This window comes from Clinocottus analis, unplaced genomic scaffold (assembly GCF_023055335.1).
Source record: "Clinocottus analis isolate CAN_PGR_092001 unplaced genomic scaffold, fCliAna1.0.p SCAF_9, whole genome shotgun sequence".
NCBI classification, from domain to species: domain Eukaryota; kingdom Metazoa; phylum Chordata; class Actinopteri; order Perciformes; family Cottidae; genus Clinocottus; species Clinocottus analis.
Genome location: NW_027176251.1, coordinates 11506513 through 11520440, shown reverse-complemented (window position 1 = coordinate 11520440; position 13928 = coordinate 11506513).

Here is a 13928-nt window from a genome sequence, read left to right as displayed (position 1 = left end):
TGAGGGGAGAGAAAGATGGGAATGACTCACAACAAAGGCCAGAACTGAGCCTTGATCAATGCGACCGCAGCATCTTAAGGTACTTTCAAACAGTGAGCGTCGCTCTGTGATCTGTTTGTTGCTGGTGAAGAAATGCATAGTTCAAGGATGCTTGATATGTGGAATAAGCTCCTTTGTTGTTTGCCTTGCTGAGTTTTCTGTGGTTGCCATGGCCACACACTGCGAGCCGGGATGGCGAGCTGAAAATCCACAAAAAATCCACTGATTCATCTGCCCTCTGATGACTAAGGACCAATCAGAGGGGCGATCGTTTGGATCATATTTGCGCATCTATCCGTGGCAGCATTGTGATTTCAGATTTCATCCACTGACGTCAATAACGCACAGATCAGCAAGGATAAATAATTCTGCTGCTCGCTTGTTGGTGATTCTTTGTCCAATTTTGATTTCAATGCGGCACATGTGCTGATCAATGCCGTGGATCAGTCAATGATTTTAAAGCACGTGGGGGTCGCCCCGCACTCACGCTGGGATGCAACCCAAATGTTGATACAGGCTTGCTTGGTGCGTGACAGAAAGTAAGCAAACACCACGACCCAGTGTGTGAGTGTGTGTGTGCATGTGTGCGCGTGTGTGTGTGTGTGTGTGTGTGTGTGTGTGTGAGTGTGTGGGAGGCAGGGAGGGGAGGGGGGGTGTCTGTGTGTGGGGGCTTGGGGGGTACGGAGAGAGAAAGAACACACATGGTCTTTGACCTTTGGGTTCAAGGGGTGTGTGTGTGTGTGTGTGTGTGTGTGTGTGTGTGTGTGTGTGTGTATGTGTGCTTGTGGTGTTCAAATTTGGGTAACTATGCTGCTGGTAGTCAGATCGACTCCAAAAAGAAAGACAGGGACGTAGGCAAGTACAGGTTTGTACAATTTGACTCTCAGACCTCAAACATAATGCCATGTTACATCCCTCTCACCACACACACACACACACACACACGCACACAAACAAACAAACACACACCCACACACACGCACACGCACACACTCCCCCCACATGGTAACCTTGTGCCCCTTACACCCAACTCTCCCCTCCTCCAACTACCTCCCCCAATCCCTCAATCTCCACCCTCCATCCTACCCGCCCACCGCCATCCCGCCTCCCTGTGTGTGTGTGTGCGTGTGTGTGTGTGTGTGTGTGTGTGTGTGTGTGTGTGTGTGTGTGTGTGTATGTGTGTGTATGAAGAGTAGCCAATTGACTTATGCCTTCATTTCGGAGCTGTCACTCCTGGCCAAACACCATGACCCCTCAACCTCCATTTTGGAGGCGCACTTCTTTTTTTTTTCTTTCCTTCACCATATGACTAAAAACACATGTGGCCCAAAGGTGTGTGTGTGTGCGTGTGTGTGTGTGTGTGTGTGTGTGTGTGTGTGTGTGTGTGTGTGTGTGTGCGTGCATGTTTATGTGTACAGGTAAATCAAACTGACACAGCTCCTTTGAATGGCAGGATCTGAATTACTTTTGCACTTCAATTTTGCACACCTGCCATTTATGGCAAACACTGGTCTCAGCATAAACCATAAAAACTAAAAAATATGTTGCTTCAAAATACAAATCAGCGGCAGTGAATATCCGAACCAGGTGTCGCAACTGCAGGTTATTTCTTTGTGGGTAAATTACTTTGCATAAATTATAAATGTTACTACATTTTACATTTTGTGCATCTGGTCCAGATGTCCTGCTTTGTTGGAACAACTTGTGTTCATTTTGATTACTAAAAAACATAGACAAATGAAAACAAATCAATAATATCATAGACTAGGTGAACGTTGTTCTTCAATGGTCTCGTTTGCATGTTAGCTCATTTAATGACTCATCCAGCTTCATCATCTCTTGTTTTTGAAACTTATTCAGAGGAACTCTGGCAAAACCTGCAGTGGAACAATATTCTCATTATTAAAACTTAGTCATATGAAATATGGTGATGATCAACATTGTCTTGCAGAAAACGCAACAATTCTAAGTTGTGAGAGGACAAAACATCTGGGTGAAAAGCAGTTTGTAAAGAAGTCAAACCCCCAACTTTAGGTACGCTCATATGCAATATGTTGTCTGAACATGGTCTATGTAAAAACATTTTTTTCAAATAAAACATTCAATAATATAGCTCCTAAAGCCAAAGTTAGGATCAAAGACAATTCACAAGATGTGTGCTACCGATCAAGCGTGGTTGTTATTTTTGTTTCTAACTGGATGATTCATTTTGACGTGAGGGTCAATTAGGTTGCAGCGCAGTGCTATGATGCACGCATTTACACATGCAGGACAGAAACAATGCGTCCTTTGGAACCGTCTGTAGGTAGGCGACCATACCAATCAGGTCCCAGCCAGAGGTCGAGATGACAAACACAATAAGGCAGCAGATTCATCACCCCGTGTGCTCTGACAGTAATTGTCCTGGGTCCATGTCACAGTCCCCTGTTAAAAATACAAGGGATGCTCCTTTGACAGAGATGACATCGGCGCCAGTCACATGCATTTAAGTCAGACACCTCCATTTGTTTTGACACACTTTCAATTTTGCAAAAGGGCCCCGCCGAAGATGAACAGCGAGGAGAAGGAAGGCCTGTGAAAGCAGCTCGCCGTGTGTTTAGTCTAGACTTGGTCCGAGGAGGCGAGACATGTGGACGGATTTTGTTTAATAAAAAAGGCATATGTCTTGTCACCGAATGTGAATGTTGGCAGCACAGGCCGGAGCTAGACGTCCATCTCTGGGGGATACGGCGGCCCAGATCGATAGGTGGGATGTCAGATTGAATTGAGGTCACTCTTTGTCTCCCCAAAGAGGTCCCACTTACTGGCACACCATCAAAATGCAGCGGGGTATTAAGTGAAAGGGACGGTGAGGAGGGGGAGGAGGCCGGACAGTTGTAACACTGACCCTCAGCTTGTCAGAGCAGCGGCTTTCTGTTCTGCAACATGTTCATTCGGAGTTGTCCTGAGAGGCGGTGTGCGCTTGACACCGACGCTGGTCTTTGACGGATCAATAACCTGATGGGATGTGATGAGGCTGTTGTTGCCTAATTCTATCTAAATGTTAAACAGACTGACAATAGAGTCTTTCTGCTCAGCTGAACAAACAAAAATGCATATCTGTGAGAGTGGATATTGTTGCGGGTGAAATCACTGCAGTCTGGTGCTTTAGAGATTAATCAATGTCTTGCTCTTCAGAAACTGCCTCGATCTTTGTTTTTGGTAATTTATTCAGTAAAAAGATTTAAGTTTTGAAATATCTTCTTATTGCACAGTATGTTTTTATTATAAAAATTCATCAGACTAGCCATATCAAGATGTTTCAGACGTGCTTTTTATTCGCATGTCTTAATCAACATGCTCTCATTTTAATCCAAAAATGTGTGTATTCTGACAAAACATGTGTAAGTGAGAGCTTGATGTGTCCAAAAAAACAACACTACTAATTTACTGCATTACTACAATTTACTACATCTTTTTTTAGAATCTTTTTTTTTTTTTTTTAACATTTTCATTATTAAAGATTTATTTTCTTCTAATTTCTATAGTTCCTTATCTGACCTCCTTTCATTTTATGGCTTCTGATGGCATGTTTTCTCCTTCATTGCTGCCAAATTATTGATTCTGTCTTGAGTATTCCTTACGTGTCAATCAGATGCATCATTGTTGATGGCACAATAAATCAGTAAAACTCATATCAAAAAGAAACTGCACACTGCACGGAAGGTTTCGTCTGCTCCCTGGCTAGCTGATGCTTTGAAATGCTCGGACCAGACAACCGGTATAAATGGTTGCCTCGACTTTGCGTGAACGCTGTCGCAAAGCGAGCGAGGTGCTGTCGTGACATTGGAGACCCGACTAGAATGAAAAGAGAGTGAATACTGAAAGTGACCAGCAACTCTAAATGAATGCCAATGATGCACTTTGTGTTAACACGTCTGATGTCTGCTGTATGTCGTCGTCACATTTACAGCTCGTTCCGCTGTCCGCAAATGCTTTAATTGATAATGATAATAATCCTTATTAGCAGAAAAATTGCAGTCCATTCTTGTGAAAAAGCTTAAAGATGTGTGTTTTGCCAGACTAAGTGATATTCAACGGCATCACTTAAGTAGCTTCTACAACCCCGAACATTTTATGCAACATGACAAATGCAGCGGAAATTCTCAACCACCAGTGGAGGCGTTGCACGTGGTTCACATTGGGACAAGCCAAAGTTCATTCAAAGTTTCATTAATTTCCTCTTGTTTTTTTTGCTCTGTATGATTTATATTTGAATGCATGACAAAAGAGCCAGGACTGAAACTCTTAACAGAGCACGCCCTCTCGACACTTGATATATAGAGCAATGCATCTCCAAAGCTAATATTATAATGAATTGGATCTGTGTCTACGTGTGTGGCCTGAGAGTGGACTGTGAAGATGTCCCAAAAGCAATAACCCCTTCTCCAGAATCAACAGACCCCCATTTAGCATTCCCAGATCCCCTGAAATGAAACGTTCATTTTTCCATAACTATCATCTCCGGCAAAGCATTGCGGGGGAATTGGATCTGTCTCGGCACGGCCCCTCTCCACTCCGATCTCATCAGACGTGAGTTGGAGTCACCCCTCTCCCACTGAAATTGCTCTGAACGGCAGGAAAATGTACATCATTGAGGTGCAGACCAAAAATGGCATTGGCCCCTTTCGCATACAGACACCACCCCCCACCAGCGTTTCTCTTATAAATCCTTAAAGAGGGCACTGACTCCAATGTATGGCAACACCATCAATATTGATGTGGGAGAAAGTTCTTCCAAAGCCGCCTCAGTCACAGAACATTAATATTAATAGTGTTGTGCACCAGCCCGGACGCTCTAAAATGGTAATGGCATCCGGATTGGGGGTTAGAGGCCAATATCATTGCTGAATATGGACATGGCTGTTTAGCTGCAAGCAGGACAGGAGCCCATGTCAATCACCATGTCCTCTTCGTCAGGCGGTCCTAGGAAGAGCACGACTGGGGTCACTGAGGAACTTTGACTCTCACTTCATTAGATTTGATTCTTCTAATGAACTTATCCCCAAAATGGCCAAAGGAGATTAAAGATGCTTTTTCCGACCAAGGCACACCCTCATCCATCCATTTTTACATAATGTCTTGGGCCTTACATGTGGAATATATAGCTGGAAATATATTTAGTCTTTTTTAGCCATGGCTCAAAGGATAGCGTTGTCGGTCGGTCCACCACTTGGGTCCTGACTGAAAAAAGCCTATTTCAACAATTTTTAAATGGATTGCCATTGGTCCAGTTATTCGTGGTTTCCAGATGATGAAGCCTACTCATTTTGTTGTCTCCCTGAATCTTTCTTCAGAGTAACAATGCGACTGACATTTGTGATTTTTAAGCAAAATGCCTCAACAACTTTTGAATGCATTGCAATGAAATGTGGTGCAGACATTCATGTTCATCCCAGGATGAATTGTAACATGTGGTGATCCTCTGAATTTTTCTCTCCTACCCCAATCGTGTCAAAACTTCATCATCAGCCTGAGCTGCATTTTGTGTTTATTGCTAATTAACTAATGTTGACATGCTGGCACACTAAACTATTATTGTGAATATGGTACATATTAGACCTGCTAAACATGAGCATGCTAACATTGTCATTGGAAGCATTTTAACATGTGAGCATTATCATTTAGCTCAAAGCAAATGTGCCTAAATATAGGCTCATAGAGCTGCTAGTGTGGCTGTAGGATCCCATGCTTTTGAAGCATGCTAGGCACTAAAAGTCAGGATTCAGTTGCTTCAATTTTTCCCATGTTCTTTTTTTTTTAATCTGTCTCTTCTTTTCATAAAAGTGCAGCGCTAGATGGATGGAGTGGCCCTTTAATGACACATGATGCCAAGTGACCTGATTGAATACTTATTTGCATGATTTTATCATCTACGATTCACAATCGCCTGAACAACCTGCTTTATTTGCATGCGACTCTGATGCATTAACCTGCGGCGGGCCGTGCAGCATGTAGCATGCATTTTATTACGAGTTACCGTCGGCCCTAATGATATCATGTCTCTGTCGCCGCGCTGTCCTCTGCTTGTGCAAACATATTACACAGAGGCTGTTTTCTGGGTCAGTAAGTTAAATATTTCAGAGGGTTTATTTTTAGCGCCGTCTGTTTCCACTTTGTGTATGAGTGTGTGTCTCTGTGTGTCTGTGTGTGAGTGCATCTCTCACTATCTGCGATAACTGCAGGCTGCATTTGACCCACTAAGTCATCTTCACATGGCCCCCAGGGTTCATCAATTGAGTGTTGTGTGCAGAAGGGGGCCATCATAAATGGTTGCCAACTGATACACGACATGTATCAGCTGTGTTGTCATTAAAAGCACTTTTTTCTTGGCTATAATGTCCGTATCTCTCCACAAATAATCAGCCAGGTTTAGTTTCCATTAAGCTAAATTCTAGCTGCTTTTGTTTACAAATCAATAATCCATTAAACCCTCAAAAAAACATACAGTTCCTTGGGGAGCTGTATGCGGAACAAAGGGCATAATAATTATCTTCTTTGACAACTCTTTTTTTTTTAGGTTACTTGAATCCAATCAATTAAATGTGAATATAATTGTCCTGCACAGTAGTTAAAATGTTCAACATGCTTAAAGCAGTGGGGAAACTAAATCACATTAGATCACTTGTACATGGCATTGAACGGTCTGGGTGCAAAGAGGCTACTGTAATTGCTGCAGAGATGATGCAGGTCATTGGGCTGTGAAAAGCAGACAAGTTTTCCACAGATTATGAGAAACAGAATGATTGGAAACTGCCTAGGGCCAAAGGTCCCATGATAGTTTTTGACCTTACCACATATGTGGAATCAATGCAGGGCTCTGTGGTTGACCTTAGCCGTTCCATCTTTAACACATACCGCTGTTTTTTTTTCTCCTAAAGACAGAACTCCTATATGCTCATCTACTGCTTTGCTGCTTTCTTCTCTCTCCATCATTCCACTTAGGTTTTTCTCATACAATTAAAATGCATTCTGTTCGATACATTACTGGAAGATTTTCCTTTACAATTTGGTTCACATTAAAATTGAAATAGTTTAACTGTGTTGAATTTAACTTAAAGCAAACTTGAATTGCAAAATTAATGTAAAAGCGACACAAATACAGCTACAGTAAATTACCATCACTTTGTTTAGCAATAAGGATCTTGGTGAGTTATGAACTATGAGTATGACTAAACTGTATGTTCGATAAATTGACTTGTGTTCACTTAATCTTTTTGGACTTTTTCAAAGGGTAACAGAAAATCTCCCACTGACTCTTATTGTCGAGGCACTTAAACTGTCAGCATGTGAAGTCTGTCAAAGCATAAATGAGGCAGCTCTAGACTGTCTTGCTTGCAAACACAGTGAGATGGGCTTATGGAGACGAAACAAACAGAATAAAGTTATCTCATCTTGAAAACCGTGTTTCAAAAGAAGCTCCAACCTGGCACTTCATAGACTCGCAGTCGTTCCGGGCGCTGCCACAGGGCTCCATTGTTCCTCTGCCAAACTGTGACATGGGCCCCTTCCAACTTCTCACCTGCAGCATTGTCCGCCCGGGGAGCTCAGTGCAGAGTAATTGGGGGCCGAGATTCCAGGACAAGTTCTTTTCTTGTCCGTTTTGTGGGAATCACTGACCCGGACGTGTGAGGTCACAGCTGTGGTAATTGGTGCTGGGTGATGCAGCTGTGTGTGTGTGTGTGTTTGTGTGTGTGTGTGTGTGTGTGTGTGTGTGTGTGTGTGTATACAGTACAATCTGTGGACAGATTGTTCCGCATTACACAGGTTGTGTTTGGACAGTGTAACCATGTGTGCGCTCTTGTTGCAGGCGAGCCTTTAGTGTTTTTTCAGTGTTAGCGGCTGACAGTTTGTCCCAGAGTTGCCTCTTCTGTCCCTAAGCTACAAATGCATTAGCTCCACAAACTTAGTGCCTTTGTTGGACCGCTCAAGCAAATTCTTTGTGGCACACAATCTCTGCTTCATCTCTAATATCTAGTATTCAGAAATTCAGAATTCTATGAGAAATACAACCTCACAAGAGGAAGATCAAAACTCAGCTTGGTTTCTTCCCAAACTGCTTATCAGATTGTCACTCTGCAGGAAGTCATACACGCAGCAGTGAAGGACACTCCGTATTAAGGTTAGGGATATAAATAAACTGGTAGACTCTTGAACACACACAACTCCTCCTCATAAGCAAGGAACTTAAGAAGTCACCATGGATTCTGATTGACATTTTGTCCACTCAGCCGTTATGAGCGGTTCTTCCTCAAATGTGTAACAATCCTCCCCTCCCCCCCAAAAAAACAAAAAACAATGAGAATGAACAGGTGCTACTTTCTTGTTCACGCTACTAATATGCATGTACCTACGTAACTCACCATGTAGGATCATGGTGTCCCCGTTCTTAATCCAGCCCAGTGGTTGGTTGTTCTTCGTACCTGGGAAAGCAGCTGTCAAACTTTATTTTTGTGTTTTACTTACTTATGTGTGCTATTTTTTTATTTTACCGGGCTTAATTTAATGACTGGACAAATCAGAGACTTAGGTGGCTTTGAAGATAAATTGATGGTTATCTTTTGTCATTTTAATTTCACCCAATTCTGTGAACTTTACATCCTCATTAAAGTCAGTGTTATGCTGTGTTCATACCAAACACGCAAATCGATTATATACAAAATGCAATGCAAAGACACGAATAGACGCAAAATAAAGCGAAGCGAATACTCAAAATTCGTCTCATTTGCTTGTTCACACAAGTTAAAATGTTCCAACTTTGCGTGGTGCTGTGTGGCATAAGCCTATCGGCATTGAGATTCTCTTCCTGTCATCACTGACGTCCTGAATCAGGAGTGGAAGGGAAAACTTTTTTTTTGTAGCCGTAGTTGTTGAATAAAAAAACAGCTTGGGTCCATGTTTACGTCCTGTCGGCTGATTCCAGTCATTCAAATTCAACAGGAAACATACTGGGACACATTTTCAGAAATCATTTCAAAGTATATTTTTAGAAATATTTAAAATCTTGCTTTTTTTACATCCATGTGTGCTGGCTCTCATCTTCTCCTCTTTCGTTGGTGCATTGTTAGATTAGAGTAAAACACTGTGAATCACATTGTGTTAGTGCATTTGCATGTACGTACATAGGAACACTAAAATAACTTATCTTGATCACACCTTTGTAGAGATTGTTATGGGATATTTGGGTATAATAGACACAAAAAGCAATACTGACTCTATTGTACAATCATTATGGCCATTATACATAATACATGTATCTCCTGGGACATTGACTCAGGTCCTTTCTCTCTGATAGAAATTAAAAACAGCCTACAATTAATGCATTCATGCGGAAGACCCCTTATTGTTAAGTATTATATTATTATTACATTACATTATTATACTTTGTTTTTACTTTGGCCAGGAAAGCAAGTGTGTGTACTATCTCAACTTATTCCATAACTTAATAAGAGGAATTTATGGTTTTTCAACAGCCAAATCTCAAAGGAAGGTATCAGCAATGATACACTAATAAGGAAATCATTTTAAATTAAACCACATTAATACATGAAAAACACAAACGAGTATGCGAAACCAGGACACTTAAATGTCCATGTGGGTAGAATCAAGTTTAGAAATGTCATAAACAAAATATCACACATGCAATGAAAAGCAAAAATGTAGCTTGACAACGGAAACTCCTTGGCCCTGGAAGCACTGACCTCCATTTGGCCCGAGAGGTGAAACTCCATCCCAGGTCATGATAGGTGACGCTGACACCCTCCTCCCCCCATCTGACCACCTGTCAGTCTACACCGGGAGTCCTCTGCCTGGTCTCCGCAGTTGTTCCCTCTGTCGCGGCCCGGGGGCACCACCACCTGCCATGACCTCTGGGCGCACTGACAGTAATGGAATAGCCGCTAAAAGTGTCGGAGTGAGGCATCAGTCAAGTAGGATTTAGCAGTGTAAAGCCTGCAACATTTAGTTTGAGCTCTCTAGTAGTTCAGTCTGATCTGTTCAAAATCCTTCATCAAGAGATAGAGACATGATTTTCGAGACATAGACTAATCCTCTTCACATTACGGGCCCTGGGTTTAAGGGCTATTGACAAGGACTTGTCTCACGTCTAGCCAATATACCTGGAGTTGTCCTCGAGGTTTACACCCAGGTCATTGTCATTAACACTAAATCTAAATCTTCACTAAAATGTAAATTTTAATAATAATGTATCTTTTCCCCATGTCTTTTTTTGGGGGAAAGCTGTTTGTCCCTTTGTGCTTTCAAGGAGCAGATACCCTAAAGTATTTAATCCAGTGAAACAGATGTGTCAATCAGATTATTAATCATTATTATATCACACAAGGGAAACGTTCAAAGATGAGTGATAACAAATCGGCACTGTAGTTTCATAGTGGAATAAATGAGTATTCTTCAAATAAAAAGTATGTATATACTTAACATGAAGAGCTGCTTGATGTGAAGGCATGGTGATGGAGGACAGTGACTCCAAAACTGTGTGTCAGGATCTCTAAAAAGGTCGCAGGGTAAATCTGAGAGATTGTGAGATAATCACCAGGCAAAGAATCAGGAATTGAAAATCTACTAAACAAAGTACCATCATTTTTATTGAAGGAAATGTATCTCTTTTGGTCTCTAAAAATAAAGTAAAGAATGAAATCCCATTGTGAAATAATCACAGTCGATGTGCGGCAGTGAGGAGGTCACATGTTAGATACTGCTTTATTTCAAGAGGGCCCACGCTGAAAGATCTTGGAACCATGAATATAGGACACGCGTATCTTCATGGACCAAATGCAACTCACCATGGACATTAACCATGACTGGAAAAAAGCTGGTAAAAAATGGCAGACAGTGCAGGGCACTAAATAAACATGTTGAATCTGGCACAGTTAAAAAAAATCTGCTCAAATCTTTTTCTGACATTTTTTCTATTCTTTGGAGGCATTAAATTGTTACAACTTGTTAAATTGACCTCATGCAAATTTTTAAAAAAAACACATATATAGTGTTAGTATATGTTAAGGAAGCGGGACACAATTCCTGAACAACACAGGGTCTCCCAGCCATCCCTCCAGGGACGGCTCTGTGACCTTTTCACATACGATGTGTTTGGTAACATAAGTAACACAACTGGTTCTGGCAGAACTCTGTGATGCCCTCCAGACTGGACACCCGCGTGTGGTCCACAAGTGACACACACACACACACACACACACACCCACGGTGTCCCCATGACCTCTAGCTAACACCCCCTGTGACCTTACAATAGCTTAAATGTAGAGTTACGAAACAACCAGGGATCAATCTAAAATCCTCTTTTCATCCCATATGGCCATCTTAATAACCACCAGCATGTGTCTAAAATGCAAATAGCCTTATGTTCAAGTTACTGAGTAATGCATTTAACGCTGTCTGTCTCCAGACAAATAGCAATGTCATTAAAGGGAATGACACAGTGCTTGACCAGTCAGTAAGAAGCTTAGCGCATTGTTGACAATTGTGTTCAAATGCTTCTCTTCATATGTTGCCTAGACAATATTCACAGTATAAAGCAATTTTGTATACATTTTTCAGAAGGACAAAGATACGCATGTGTATCTGCTTTTGATCGTTAAATTGCACATTGAATCCATCATTAAATGAGTGGCAAATGTAATACTGCATTTTAAACACACTGTAATTCTATATATGTGATAATATAAAATCATTAATACAATTTTGTCCAATTTTAATTGATTTAGTTTAAAAAGGCCACTAGGGGCGTTTTGTTTTCGTGCACTTTTACGTATTTTATACCGTTGCCACACATTGTGACACATTTTTTAAAATGCTGTCGTCGTATCAGTCTCCTTTCAACCTTGACAATTGCAGCTTATACCAGATCCACTCCTTACCTTTCACAATAAAAGCCCTAGACATATACACTGCTTCACTGTTTATCACAGAAGACTCAAAGCTTTTTGCTAAAAGAAACTCAATAAATAGGTTACAGTGGCTTAGGCTTTACAATTCACATCAGACAGACGGCCAGACGGCGGTCAATTGGATCCCAGTATAGTTGCTTGTCTTTATTGAAAAACTCTCTACGCAAATTTGCATGGCTGCTGGTATAAATAGCTTTGTCCCCCAGTGTGTGAAGGTCTTTAGATGTGCTAATGCATTTTTTTAACCTTATGTAAAGTACATTTAATTGCCTATGTGTGCGACTTGCCTTGCCTCACACATGGCTCATCATAAACAGACTTAGTTATTCTGACGGATCACTGTGGTCCTTTTAAAGATATTATTTTAATAGTTCTATTTTAAGAAACTGGATGGACGTTTGTTTGTTTTGTAATTAATATGTTATTACCGTTTCTAGTTAATTATGGAATTTGAGAAAAGTTGCCTTGTAATGACCGCAGTGTTGCTCCAGTTCAGTGTCCGGCTCCTTCCATTCTTGAAAAGAGCTTCAAAGAGCTTAAACCTGAATTTACACATTGTTTCTGTGAGCTTTGACAGGCCAGCTTTTGATCAGCTGATGGAATTTGTCAGCTTGGACATGTGATGTAGACTGCCATACAACATGTTTTAGCCCAAATAAGAAGCTTCAGATTGGGGCCGAAAGTCCTCGGGGTGTTTCCCCACATTGATTCAGATGAGTGTTGAGTCTTTATGAACAGTATTTTAAAATCAATACTGTATAGATTAAGTTAAACATATTTACCTTAAAACAAACATAGTGTCTGGCTTTTAAAAGCAATGCTGTCACACAACATTAGCGCACGGCTGTCAACACATCACTGAGGTGTCACAATGACTTCTGTTCCCTTTCCATTTTCTTCTGGATTTAACAATGGCGCCAATAATAAAATAGAAACGGATTGTTCACATAGCCAACAGTAAAAAAATAAAATGCTTCCAGCTGGTTTAACACAGGCAGCAATCTCTAGTTAGTGAAAGTGAAGATAATGCTAAAGTGCCTTGAACTTGTATTTTTTTCTACTGGCCATCAGGGGGCAACTCCTCTGGTTGCAAAAATAAATCAGATTGTATAGAAAACTGTGAAAATGACTGTACTTCTTACTTGATCTATTACCTCAGTAAACATGGTCTTAATCTCTAGTTTCAGGTGTTTCTCAATACAGCATGATGTTCATTTAGTAAATGATGGTCTTGTTTAGTGTAAAATGGACCATAAAGCAGGGTATGCTTAGGGCGTGGCAAGCTTGTGATTGACAGGTCACTTTGACAGTTGTCTGTGTTTTGGTCTTAACCCATTCAAAGTAGTTTTTGTGACAATTAACTGTAACATTTAGGTCGCCTAAAATGCTGGTTTTGAAAAACGAAGATGGCGATCGCCAAATTGCCAAACTCAAGGCTTCAGAACCGGTAGTCCAAAAACAATACGGGTGACATCACGGTGACTACGTTCACTTCCTTTACCCAGTTAATGGTTAAACGCGTGTGTGGTCTTCAATGTTCTTCAATGGTCTTCAATCTTATGAATTATTTTTAACGCCAGTTCTCATATCCAATTAAAAAATGAAATCAGCAAACCGCTGTCTTTGCCTTCAAATGCATCACTTATCTAAAACAAACTCTCACAGTGAACGTGAGTTTTGACTCCAAAGGTTAAACCGGTTATTTTTTTCACAAACTATAACCCTTAATCATCTTGTGTTTTTTGTATGCCTTGTCTTAATGCAGTTGGAATTTTGCTGAAAGTTTCTCTACAAATAAACTTGCCTTCCTTGCCTCGGCGCTTTGTGGTTTAACTCAACCAGGGACATAATTTCTGCCTTGGGAGAAACTCTGAGAAATGTTGGTATAACTAAGATGCCAGTCTGCCCCTCAACAAGCACCGTCAA